General features: G+C 42.3%; 1 protein-coding gene across 2 annotated transcripts in view; it reads right to left on the bottom strand.

The window, feature by feature from the left end:
- LOC139380365 (protein tyrosine phosphatase receptor type Na) overlaps positions 1–12,500 on the bottom strand; it is an 83,129-nt gene that overhangs the window by 60,998 nt on the left and 9,631 nt on the right. The window lies entirely within an intron of this gene.

Raw genomic sequence — 12,500 nt, 5'->3', positions numbered from 1 at the left:
TAACACAAAACACGCAACAAAAAACAATTCCACACAAAGCCATAATGGGGATCAGAGGAGTAAATACATGCAGTGTGATTGGCGAATGAAAACCAGGTGTGCAGGGAACAAGACAAAACAAATGGACAAATGGAGCGGTGATGGCTAGAACGCCGGTGACGCCGAACGAACAAGGTGAGGAGCCGACTTCGGAGGAAGTCGTGACAGCACGTCTGAAATCAGCTCAATGTAAGTAAAGAAAGAACTTGTTCTTAACTGGCCTTAAATAAAAGTGAAAATATTTTTTTTAATTTAAGAATCCATATAATCTAATCTGGGAAAATTGGAGAAAACCAAACAGAAAACACGAAGAATTGTCTATCTAAAATGGAGATGAATGGGTAAACCACTTCTCCATTCTTTTTGGCTCTTTAAACAAAGAACAAATCACAAAAACATATACAATACAAATACAAAAAACTCTTTAACATCATCCTGAGCTCTGGCATCTTCCCCAATATTTGGAACCAAGGACTGATCACCCCATTTCACAAAAGTGGAGACAAATTTGACCCCAATAACTACCGTGGGATATGCATCAACAGCAACCTTGGAAAAATCCTCAGCAGACTCGTACATGTCCTCAGTGAAAACAATGTACTGAGCAAATGTCAAATTGGCTTTTTACCAAATGATCGTATGACAGACCACGTATTCACCCTGCACACCCTAATTGACAAACAAACCAAAATAGAGGCAAAGGCTTCTTATGCTTTTGTTGATTTCAAAAAAGTGTTTGACTGAATTTGGCATTAGGGTCTGCTATGCAATTTAATGGAAAGCAGTTTTGGGGGAAAAACATACGACATTATAAAATCCATGTACATAAACAACCAGTGTGCAGTAAAATTGTAAAATAAACAAAATATTTCTTTCCACAGGTCCACGCAGCTTGAGCCCCACCCTCTTCAACATTCAAATGTATTAAGATTTTTAAAAAAATGAAATAGCACGTTTACATAAGTATTCAGACCGTTTACAGACCGTTGTTGAAGGTCCTTTGGCAGCGATTATAGCCTCGAGTCTTCTTGGGTATGACACTACAAGCTTAGTACACCTGTATTTGAGGTGTTTCTTCCATTCTTTTCTGCAGATCCTCTCACGCTTTGTCAGGTTAGATGGGAGTGTCACTGTGTCACTGCACAGCTATTTTCAGGTCTATCCAGAGATGTTCGATCAGGTTTAAGTCTGGCCTAGGCTCTGCCTAGGCCACTCAAAACCCAACCCCCTTTCTTTGTGTAACCAGCCGTCATATCTGTTCCGTCCGCTTAGGACGTTTTCCTGTATGACATAATTTCTAATCAATGTATGATCCATTCTATGTAGATATCATTATTTGTGATTATTTAGGTACTTAGTAAATGAATAATTAAACCAAATGTTGTATTGCTGATTCAACTTGTTAGCCAGGGTTTGTGAAGACAACCGAGAATTTACAACTTTCAGATGAGACTGAAATAAGGTGACGATTAATATTGACTGCTATTGATGTAAAATATTATTAGGTCTTTAAGAGTATACTTGTTATGGCTGCAATCCCGTTAACGGGATAATTGTCATCAACAACCGCTGAATTGCGTAGAGCCACATTCCAAAAATATTACTAAAAATACTGATATTCATGAAATCACAAGTGCAATATAGGAAAACACAGCTTAGTCTTTTGTTAATCCACCTGTCGTGTCAGATTCTGAAAATCAATCCAAGCGTTTGTGTAAGTTTATCGATCGCTCAACAAAATATTAAGTAACCCTTAGCATCAAGTAGCTTGCATTAAGTAGCTTGGTCACAAAAATCATAAAAGCAATCAAATTAATCGTTTACCTTTGATGATCTTCGGACGTTTTCACTCACGAGACTCCCAGTTACACAATAAATGTTCCTTTTGTTCCATAAAGATCATTTTTAGATCCAAAATACCTCCATTTGGTTGTCGCGTTATGTTCAGAAATCCACAGGAAAGAGCGGTCATGACAACGCAGACAAATTCCAAATAGTTTCCGTAATGTCCACAGAAACATGTCAAACGTTTTTTATAATCAATCCTCAGGTTGTTTTTAAAATATATAATCGATAATATATCAACCGCAACTGTATTTTTCAATAGGAGCGGGAAAGGCAATGGCTGCCCAAACTCTGTTGCGCGAGCAAAACTCATGCGAACACTTGACACGATGTTATCTTTCTGGCTCATTTTTCAAAATAAAAGCCTGAAACTATGTCTGAACACTGTTGACACCTTGAGGAAGCGATAGGAAAATGAATCTGGTTGATATCCCTTTAAATGGAGCAAAGGCAGAATATGGAACATGGAGTTTTCAAAATAGAAGCAACTTCCTGTTTTTTTTTTCCTCAGGGTTTCGCCTGCAATATTAGTTCTGTTATACTCATAGACAATATTTTGACAGTTTTGTAAACTTTAGAGTGTTTTCTATCCAATACCATCCAATCCTAATAATAATATGCATATATTAGCAACTGAGACTGAGGAGCTGGCCGTTTACTCTGGGCACCTTTTCATCCAAGCCCCTGCAGCCAAAATAAGTTTTAACCAGCTTGGAACATTCCAGGAAATGATGTCATGGCTTTAGAAGCTTCTGATAGGCTAATTGACATAATTTGAGTCAATTGCAGGTGTACCTGTGGATGTATTTCAAGACCTACCTTCACACTCAGTGCCTATTGGCTTGACATCATGGGATAATCAAAAGAAATCAGCCAAACATTGTAGACCTCCACAAGTCTGGTTCATCCTTGGGAGTAATTTCCAAACACCTGAAGGTACCACGTTCATCTTTACAAGCAATAGTACGCAGGTATAAACACCATGGGACCACGCAGCCGCCATACCGCTCAGGAAGGAAAAGCGTCCTGTCTCTTAGAGATGAACGTACTTTGGTGCGAAAAGTGTAAATCAATCCCAGAACAACAGCAAATGACCTTGTGAAGATGCTGGACAAAACAGGTACAAAAGTATCTATATCCACAATAAAACGAGTCCTATATCGACATAACCTGAAAGGCCGCTCAGCAAGGAAGAAGCCACTGCTCCAAAACTGCCATGAAAAAGCCAGACTGCGGTTTGCAACTGCACATGTGGACAAAGATCGTACTTTTTGGAGAAATGTCCTCTGGTCTGATGAAACAAAAAAATAACTGTTTGGGCATAATGACCGTTGTTATGTTTTGAGGAAAAAGGGGGAGGCTTGCAAGCCGAAGAACACCATCCCAACCGTGAAGAACGAGGGTGCCAGCATCATGTTGTGGGGGTGCTTTGCTGCAGGAGGGACTGGTGCACTTCACAAAATAGATGACATCTTGAGGCAGGAAAATGATGTGGATATATTGAAGCAACATCTCAGGAGATCAGTCAGGACGTTAAAGCTTGGTCGCAAATGGGTCTTCCAAATGGACAATGAGCCCAAGCATAATTCAACAGTTGTGGCAAAATGGTTTAAGCACAACAAAGTCAAGGTATTGGAGTGGCCATCACAAAGCCCTGACCTCAATCCTATAGAAGATGTGTGCACAGAACTGAAAAGGCTTGTACGAGCAAGGAGGCCTACAAACCTGACTCAGTTACACCAGCTCTGTCAGGAGGAATGGTCCAAAATTCACCCAACTTATTGTGGGATGCTTGTGGAAGGCTACCTGAAATGTTTGACCCAAGTTAAATAATTTAAAGGCAATGGTACCAAATACGAATTGAGTGTATGACCCACTGGGAATGTGATGAAAGAAATAAAAGCTGAAATAAATCATTCTCTCTAATATGGCCAGGTTATGGTCACTGAGTCTGACCGTCCATGTTTTTCTATGATCTTCTCTATGGCCAGGCTATGGTCACTGAGTCTCTGGAGTGATGAATCACACAACACCATCTGGCAGTCCGATCGGGTGAATTTGGGTGTGTCTGATGCCAGGAGAACGCTACCTACCCCAATGCATAGTGCCTTCTGTAAAGTTGTCAAATTGTGTATGTCAAATTTTATGTTCCTTTTGATGGCCCTTTGTGCCTTGTCTCTCAGATCGTTCACAGTTAACTGTGGCTCTGATGTTTAGGCCGAGGTATGTATAGTTTTTTGTGTGCTCTAGGGCAACGGTGTCGAGACAGAATTTGTATTTGTGGTGCTGGCAAACTGGGCCTTTTTTGTTACACCATTATTTTTGTCTTACTGAGCTTTAATGAGACTTACTGAGGGCTCAGGTTTGGCAGAATCTGTGCAGAAGAGCTAGGTGTTGCTGTAGACCATCCTTGGTTAGGGACAGAAGTACCAGACCATCAGCAAACAGTAGACATTTGACTTCAAGTTCAGGGAGAGTGAGGCCGGGTGCTGCAGACTGTTCTAGTGCCAGTTTATTGATATACTAAATAATATACAGAGCATTCGGAAAGTATTCAGACCCTTCCCTTTTTCCACATTTTGTTACGCTACAGCCTTATTCTAAAATGGATTAAATAAATACAAATCCTCATTAATTTACACACAATATCCCATAATGACATCACAATACCCCATAATGACATCACAATACCCCATAATGACGAAGCGAAAACAGGTATTTAGAAAGTTTAGCAAATGTATAAAATATTTTAAAAACATAGAATACCCTAAGTCTTCAGACCCTTTGCTATGAGACTTGAAATTGAGCTCAGGTTTATCCTGTTCCCCGGTTTCTGTGCTGTTTTGGGTTTGTGTGTGTTTGTGTGTTTCAGGATGGCTTCCTGGATTCCAAGCAGCTGATTGGTCGGCCCTATTGCAAATTGGGGCGCTCTCGTCAGGGGATACAGCTGTCTGCAATTACCGACTCCTTCTACAGCCTGAAAAGCAAGTGTTCCTTTGTTAGAAGGGATTCTTTGTATGTGCTGTGTTGGTTGTTGGTCTGGTACATTTGTTTCAAAGTCTTTTGTAGCCGGTCCTGCAGAAGTATGTTATAGTACCTAGTGTTATTTTGATTTATTCAAATTGTTCAGAGTTATTCTGTTTCATTTGATCACAGGGGGGGAAGGGGAAGGCACCTTGGGAGTGTTTAGGCAAGAGGCCTGCGGGCGTACATATACCTGTCGTGTCTTCGGCTATGCCGGATTAATTGATATGACATGCTATTCTATAAAATAATTTATCTGTAATTAATATTACTTGATTAAGCTAATCAGGTAAATGTAATTAACTAGAAAGTCGTAAACTTCTGACCCACTGGAATTGTGATACAGTGAATTATAAGTGAAATAATCGGTCTGTAAACAGTCATGCACAAAGTAGATGTCCTAACCGACTTTCCAAAACTATAGTTTGTTAACAAGAAATTTGTGGAGTGGTTGAAAAACGAGTTTTAATGACTCCAACCTAAGTGTATGTAAACTTATGACTTCAACTGTATTTATATATATATATATTATTGTTGGTCAAACATATTGTTAATTTATGTTATACTTCATCTACATTGCTTTGACATTCATGCTTGTAAAGCATTTATTGAATTAGAGAGAGAGAGAGAGAGAGAGAGAGAGAGAGAGAGAGAGAGAGAGAGAGAGGCAGTGAGAGAGAGATGGTTCTCAATTGGTACAAAATATGTAGAGTACTGCACACTCTACAATTACTTAGGTTTAAAAATAAGCTCAACTGGACACCTTAATGATGAGAGAGTGATTGAAATGTAAATACCTATTCAAATTTGGCTAAAACTAATTGATTGCATTTTATGGGTGTGGGGTTCACTTGCAAAACAAGATTTCACCCATTGGGACAAACAAACTCAAAAAAGAGCAATTAAGATTTGGAAACATCTAAAATACAGTGACCCCCTCTCATATCATTACCAAGCCCTGCAATGCCAAGAGCTGAGCAAAGAAAAGAGTCCCCTCATCCAGCTGGTCCTGGGGCTGAGTTCACTAACCTGTTCTACTAACACACTGAAGCCTCAGTCCCCTCATCCAGCTGGTCCTGGGGCTGAGTTCACAAACCTGTTCTACTAACACACTGAAGCCTCAGTCCCCTCATCCAGCTGGTCCTGGGGCTGAGTTCAAGCCTCAGGACCAGAAAATCCCATTTTTCAGAATAAACCAAATTACAACACAGTCAAAACAAAACTATATTGCTTATTGGGAAACACAAGCACAAAGCAAAATGCAGTGCTATCTGGCCCTAAATCAACAGTACAACGTGGCTAAATATTTGACCATGGTTACTGATCAAACCTATAGAAAAACCTTGACAAAGTACAGGCCCAGTGAGCACAGCCTTGCCATTGAGAAGGGTAGACACATGCTTATTGTTATTGTTATGGTTCAATGTATGGTTATTTTGACTCTTGGTTATTGTTGTTACTGTTGTCAAGTTGACAATATTGATTATTATTATTAACTATGTTAATATTTTAAATGTCCAAAATAAGCTTTGGCAATATGTACAGTGCCTTGCGAAAGTATTCGGCCCCCTTGAACTTTGCGACCTTTTGCCACATTTCAGGCTTCAAACATAAAGATATAAAACTGTATTTTTTTGTGAAGAATCAACAACAAGTGGGACACAATCATGAAGTGGAACGACATTTATTGGATATTTCAAACTTTTTTAACAAATCAAAAACTGAAAAATTGGGCGTGCAAAATTATTCAGCCCCCTTAAGTTAATACTTTGTAGCGCCACCTTTTGCTGCGATTACAGCTGTAAGTCGCTTGGGGTATGTCTCTATCAGTTTTGCACATCGAGAGACTGAAATTTTTTCCCATTCCTCCTTTCAAAACAGCTCGAGCTCAGTGAGGTTGGATGGAGAGCATTTGTGAACAGCAGTTTTCAGTTCTTTCCACAGATTCTCGATTGGATTCAGGTCTGGACTTTGACTTGGCCATTCTAACACCTGGATATGTTTATTTTTGAACCATTCCATTGTAGATTTTGCTTTATGTTTTGGATCATTGTCTTGTTGGAAGACAAATCTCCGTCCCAGTCTCAGGTCTTTTGCAGACTCCATCAGGTTTTTTTCCAGAATGGTCCTGTATTTGGCTCCATCCATCTTCCCATCAATTTTAACCATCTTCCCTGTCCCTGCTGAAGAAAAGCAGGCCCAAACCATGATGCTGCCACCACCATGGTTGACAGTGGGGATGGTGTGTTCAGCTGTGTTGCTTTTATGCCAAACATAACGTTTTGCATTGTTGCCAAAAAGTTCAATTTTGGTTTCATCTGACCAGAGCACCTTCTTCCACATGTTTGGTGTGTCTCCCAGGTGGCTTGTGGCAAACTTTAAACAACACTTTTTTATGGATATCTTTAAGAAATTCTTCTTGCCACTCTTCCATAAAGGCCAGATTTGTGCAATATACGACTGATTGTTGTCCTATGGACAGAGTCTCCCACCTCAGCTGTAGATCTCTGCAGTTCATCCAGAGTGATCATGGGCCTCTTGGCTGCATCTCTGATCAGTCTTCTCCTTGTATGAGCTCAAAGTTTAGAGGGACGGCCAGGTCTTGGTAGATTTGCAGTGGTCTGATACTCCTTCCATTTCAATATTATCGCTTGCACAGTGCTCCTTGGGATGTTTAAAGTTTGGGAAATCTTTTTGTATCCAAATCCGGCTTTAAACTTCTTCACAACAGTATCTCGGACCTGCCTGGTGTGTTCCTTGTTCTTCATGATGCTCTCTGCGCTTTTAACGGACCTCTGAGACTATCACAGTGCAGGTGCATTCATACGGAGACTTGATTACACACAGGTGGATTGTATTTATCATCATTAGTCATTTAGGTCAACATTGGATCATTCAGAGATCCTCACTGAACTTCTGGAGAGAGTTTGCTGCACTGAAAGTAAAGGGGCTGAATAATTTTGCACGCCCAATTTTTCAGTTTTTGATTTGTTAAAAAAGTTTGAAATATCCAATAAATGTCGTTCCACTTCATGATTGTGTCCCACTTGTTGTTGAGGCACTGTACATTGTTATGTCACTCAAATAAAGCATATTGAATTGAATTGAATTGAATTGAATTGAATTGAATGAGAGAGAGAAAGAGAGAGAGAGAGAGAGAGAGAGCGCGAGAGAGAGAGAGAGAGAGAGAGAGAGTGAGAGCAAAGAGAAAGAGAGAGAAAGAATAAGAGAGACAGAGGAGAGAGCGAGAGAGAGAGAGAGAGAATGAGAGCGAGGAGAGGAGAGAGAGAGAGAATGAGAGAGGAGAGAGAGAGAGAGAATGAGAGAGAGGAGAGGAGAGAGAGAATGAGAGGGAGAGGAGAGAGAGGAGAGAGGGAAAGAGAGGAGAGAGAGGAAAGAGAATGAGAGAGAGAAGAGAGAGGGGAGAGAGAAATGAGAGAGAATGAGAGAGGAGAGAGAGAAGGAAAGAGAGAGGAGAGAGGCGAGAGAGCGATATTGTGGGGGTGTTGACCCAGCTGCCTTCATCCTGATGATGTCACCGTTGCCGTAGAAACAATATGTAGTAGCTGGAGAGGGGCTCTGATGAGGAGATGAGAGGCAGGGAGGGAGGTGATGGAGAGAGGAGAAGTAGATGTGGTCTGTGTGTGTCTACCCTTCTCTCATACACCTACGACAATAAACACACACACATACACACCAACGCACTTATTACCACAATAACCAGCTCCACCACCACCACACACACACACACACACACACACACAGAGAGAAAATACAGAATGGTATGTCACGGCATGTAACACACAGGGTACTATCAGTGTCCTTCAATCTCTATGCTAAAACATATGTACGCATGTGAACTCAAGCTCAGCCACGAAACCCTATCCCACATTCGTAAGCCTCCCCTACCATAACAACTAGTCATCCCATGAATATATCATATATAACAGACACCCCCATGCATCATAACCCTGAGCCAAGCTGCAGAGATGGATACATCCGTTCCACAGATCCAGAACAAACCAACAGTCTTTCATCTGCTTAACATGTCTGAAGTAAACCAGCTGTGGTACCTAGCTAGCTACGGTTGTGTGTCTGTGGTACCTCGCTAGCTACGGTTGTGTGTCTGTGGTACCTCGCTAGCTACGGTTGTGTGTCTGTGGTACCTCGCTAGCTAAGGTTATGTGTCTGTTGTTCCTACTGTAGCTACATAAGGTTGTGTGTCTGTGGTACCTACTGTAGCTAGCTAAGGTTATGTGTCTGTGGTACCTCGCTAGCTAAGGTTATGTGTCTGTGATATCTACTGTAGCTAGCTAAGGTTGTGTGTCTGTGGTAGCTACATAAGGTTGTGTGTCTGTGGTACCTCGCTAGCTAAGGTTATGTGTCTGTGATACCTACTGTAGCTAGCTAAGGTTGTGTGTCTGTGGTACCTACTGTAGCTACATAAGGTTGTGTGTCTGTGGTACCTACTGTAGCTACATAAGGTTATGTGTCTGTGGTACCTCGCTAGCTAAGGTTATGTGTCTGTGATACCTACTGTAGCTAGCTGAGGTTGTGTGTCTGTGGCACCTACTGTAGCTAGCTAAGGTTATGTGTCTGTGGTACCTACTGTAGCTAGCTAAGGTTGTGTGTCTGTGGCATCTACTGTAGCTAGCTAAGGTTGTGTGTCTGTGGCACCTACTGTAGCTAGCTAAGGTAATGTGTCTGTGGTACCTACTGTAGCTAGCTAAGGTTATGTGTCTATGGTACCTAGCTAGCTAAGGTTGTGTGTGGGTACCTGTGGTGCCTAGCTAGCTAAGGTGTTGTGTCTGTGGTACCTACTGTAGCTAGCTAAGGTTGTGTGTCTGTGTATGTAGTGCCTAGCTAGCTAAGGTGTTGTGTCTGTGGTACCTACTGAAGCTAGCTAAGGTTGTGTGTCTGTGGTACCTAGCTAGCTAAGGTTGTGTGTCTGTGGTACCTAGCTAGCTAAGGTTGTGTGTCTGTGTCTGTGGTACCTAGCTAGCTAAGGTTGTTTGTCTGTGGTACCTAGCTAGCTAAGGTTGTGTGTCTGTGGTACCTAGCTAGCTAAGGTTGTGTGTCTGTGTCTGTGGTACCTAGCTAGCTAAGGTTGTTTGTCTGTGGTACCTAGCTAGCTAAGGTTATGTGTCTGTGTCTGTGGTACCTAGCTAGCTAAGGTTGTTTGTCTGTGTCTGTGGTACCTAGCCAGCTACGTACTTGCAATGAGGAATGAGGATGGGACAGAATGTAAATAATTCAGTTCAATCGGCGGCTGTGTGGTGCAGCGTGTTATGGGCTAGGTCCTGCTGGGATGATGTGTGTGTGTGTGTGTGTGTGTGTTGCAAGTTTGGTCCTGCTGGGATGGAAGAAAGCAAGAGGAAGGCTGTTTAAATGTTGATGAGGCAGGAAGTGTGTGTATAATCATTACAGGATAGAAGAAAAGTTCTCGATTTTGTGCTCTACTCCACATCTACTCCACATCTACTCCACATCTAGTCCACATCTAGGCTGTGATGTCAGGAATGATATATGCCCTGTTTTAGATACAGAGGGGGCTACTACTGTGGAATCAGGACAGAGGTGGTGGGGGGGGGGGGGGGGGGGGTGGACATACTACTACTGTGGAATCAGGACAGAGGGGGTTTGGTGGTGGGGTGTGGGTTACTGTGGAATCAGGACAGAGGGGGTTTGGTGGTGGGGGGGGTGGACATACTACTACTGTGGAATCAGGACAGAGGGGTTTTGGTGATGGGGGGAGGTGGACATGCTACTACTGTGGAATCAGGACAGAGGGGGTTTGGTGGGTGGACATGCTACTACTGTGGAATCAGGATACAGGGTGTTTGGTGGGTGGACATGCTACTACTGTGGAATCAGGACACAGGGTGTTTGGTGGGTGGACATGCTACTACTGTGGAATCAGGACACAGGGTGTTTGGTGGGTGGACATGCTACTACTGTGGAATCCGGACAGAGGGGGTTTGGTGGGTGGACATGCTACTACTGTGGAATCAGGACACAGGGTGCTTGGTGGGTGGACATGCTACTACTGTGGAATCCGGACAGAGGGGGTTTGGTGGGGGGTGGACATACTACTACTGTGGAATCAGGACAGAAGTGGTTTGGTGTTGGGGTGGACATACTACTACTGTGGAATCAGGACAGAGGGGGTTTGGTGTTGGGGGGGGGTGGACATACTACTACTGTGGAATCAGGACAGAGGGGGTTTGGTGTTGGGGGGGGTGGGTGGACATTCTACTACTGTGGAATATACTTATTTTCCACCATAATTTGCAAATAAATTCATTAAAAATCCTACAATGTGATTTTCTGGATTTTTGTTTCTCAATTTGTCTGTCATAGTTGAAGTGTACCTATGATGAACATTACAGGCCTCTCTCATCTTTTTAAGTGGGAGAACTTGCACAATTGGTGGCTGACTAAATACTTTTTTTGCCCCACTGTATATAGGTGTACAGAGGCACATTATCAGCAACCATCACTCCTGTGTTCAAATGGTACGTTGGGTTAGATGTTATTTTAATGGACAAAATACTTGCTTTTCTTTCAAAAACAAGGACATTAAAGTGACTATATATACAGTGGCAAGAAAAAGTATGAGAACCCTTTGGAATTACCTGGATTTCTGCATAAATTGGTCATACAATTTAAGTCACAACCATAGACAAACATAGTCTGCTTAAACTAATAATACACAAATAATTGTATTTTATTGTCTATATTGAATACATAATTTTAACATTCCCAGTGTAGGTTGGAAAAGGTATGTGAACCCCTAGGCTAATGACTTCTCCAAAAGCTAATTGGAGTCAGGAGTCAGCTAACCTGGAGTCCAAGCAATGAGACGAGATTAGAGGTGTTGGTTAGAGCTGCCCTGCAATATTAAAATATTCTGTTGACAGATGAAACTAAAGTTGAGTTGTTTGGAAGGAACACAACACTATGTGTGGAGAAAAAAAGGCACAGCACACCAACATCAAAACTATCTGTCCGCCAACTGAAGCCCAACAGAAGTTTGGTGATGCAACAGGACAACAACCCAAAACACAGAAGTAAATCAAGAACAGAAGACAATGCGCCTTCTGGAGTGGCCCAGTCAGAGTCCTGACCTTCTGGAGTGGCCCAGTCAGAGTCCTGACCTTCTGGAGTGGCCCAGTCAGAGTCCTGACCTTCTGGAGTGGCCCAGTCAGAGTCCTGACCTTCTGGAGTGGCCCAGTCAGAGTCCTGACCTCAACCCGATTGAGATGCTGTGGCATGACCTCAAGAGAGCGTTTCACACCAGACATCTTTAGAATATTGCTGAACTGAAACAGTTTTGTAAAGAGTAATGGTCCAAAATTCCTCCTGACCGTTGTGCAGGTCTGATCCACAACTACAGAAAAACGTTTGAGTTTATTGTTACCAAAGGCAGCGAGCGTCGGAACCTGTGAAGTATGATTCCACCTTATTCCTATATTTTCCATTTGCTCGTTTGACCTGCAGAGGTCGTAGCGTGACTTCCTGTACTTGTTCCTGTCCTCAGGCGTAGCCTCAGGGTTGTCTGCGGTAGCCCTTTGTGTGGTAGGCCGGTCCTT

Source organism: Oncorhynchus clarkii, chromosome 22, assembly GCF_045791955.1.
Source record: "Oncorhynchus clarkii lewisi isolate Uvic-CL-2024 chromosome 22, UVic_Ocla_1.0, whole genome shotgun sequence".
NCBI lineage: Eukaryota > Metazoa > Chordata > Actinopteri > Salmoniformes > Salmonidae > Oncorhynchus > Oncorhynchus clarkii.
The sequence above is the reverse complement of the archived record's forward strand: the minus strand, read 5'-3'. Positions and strand labels throughout refer to the sequence as shown.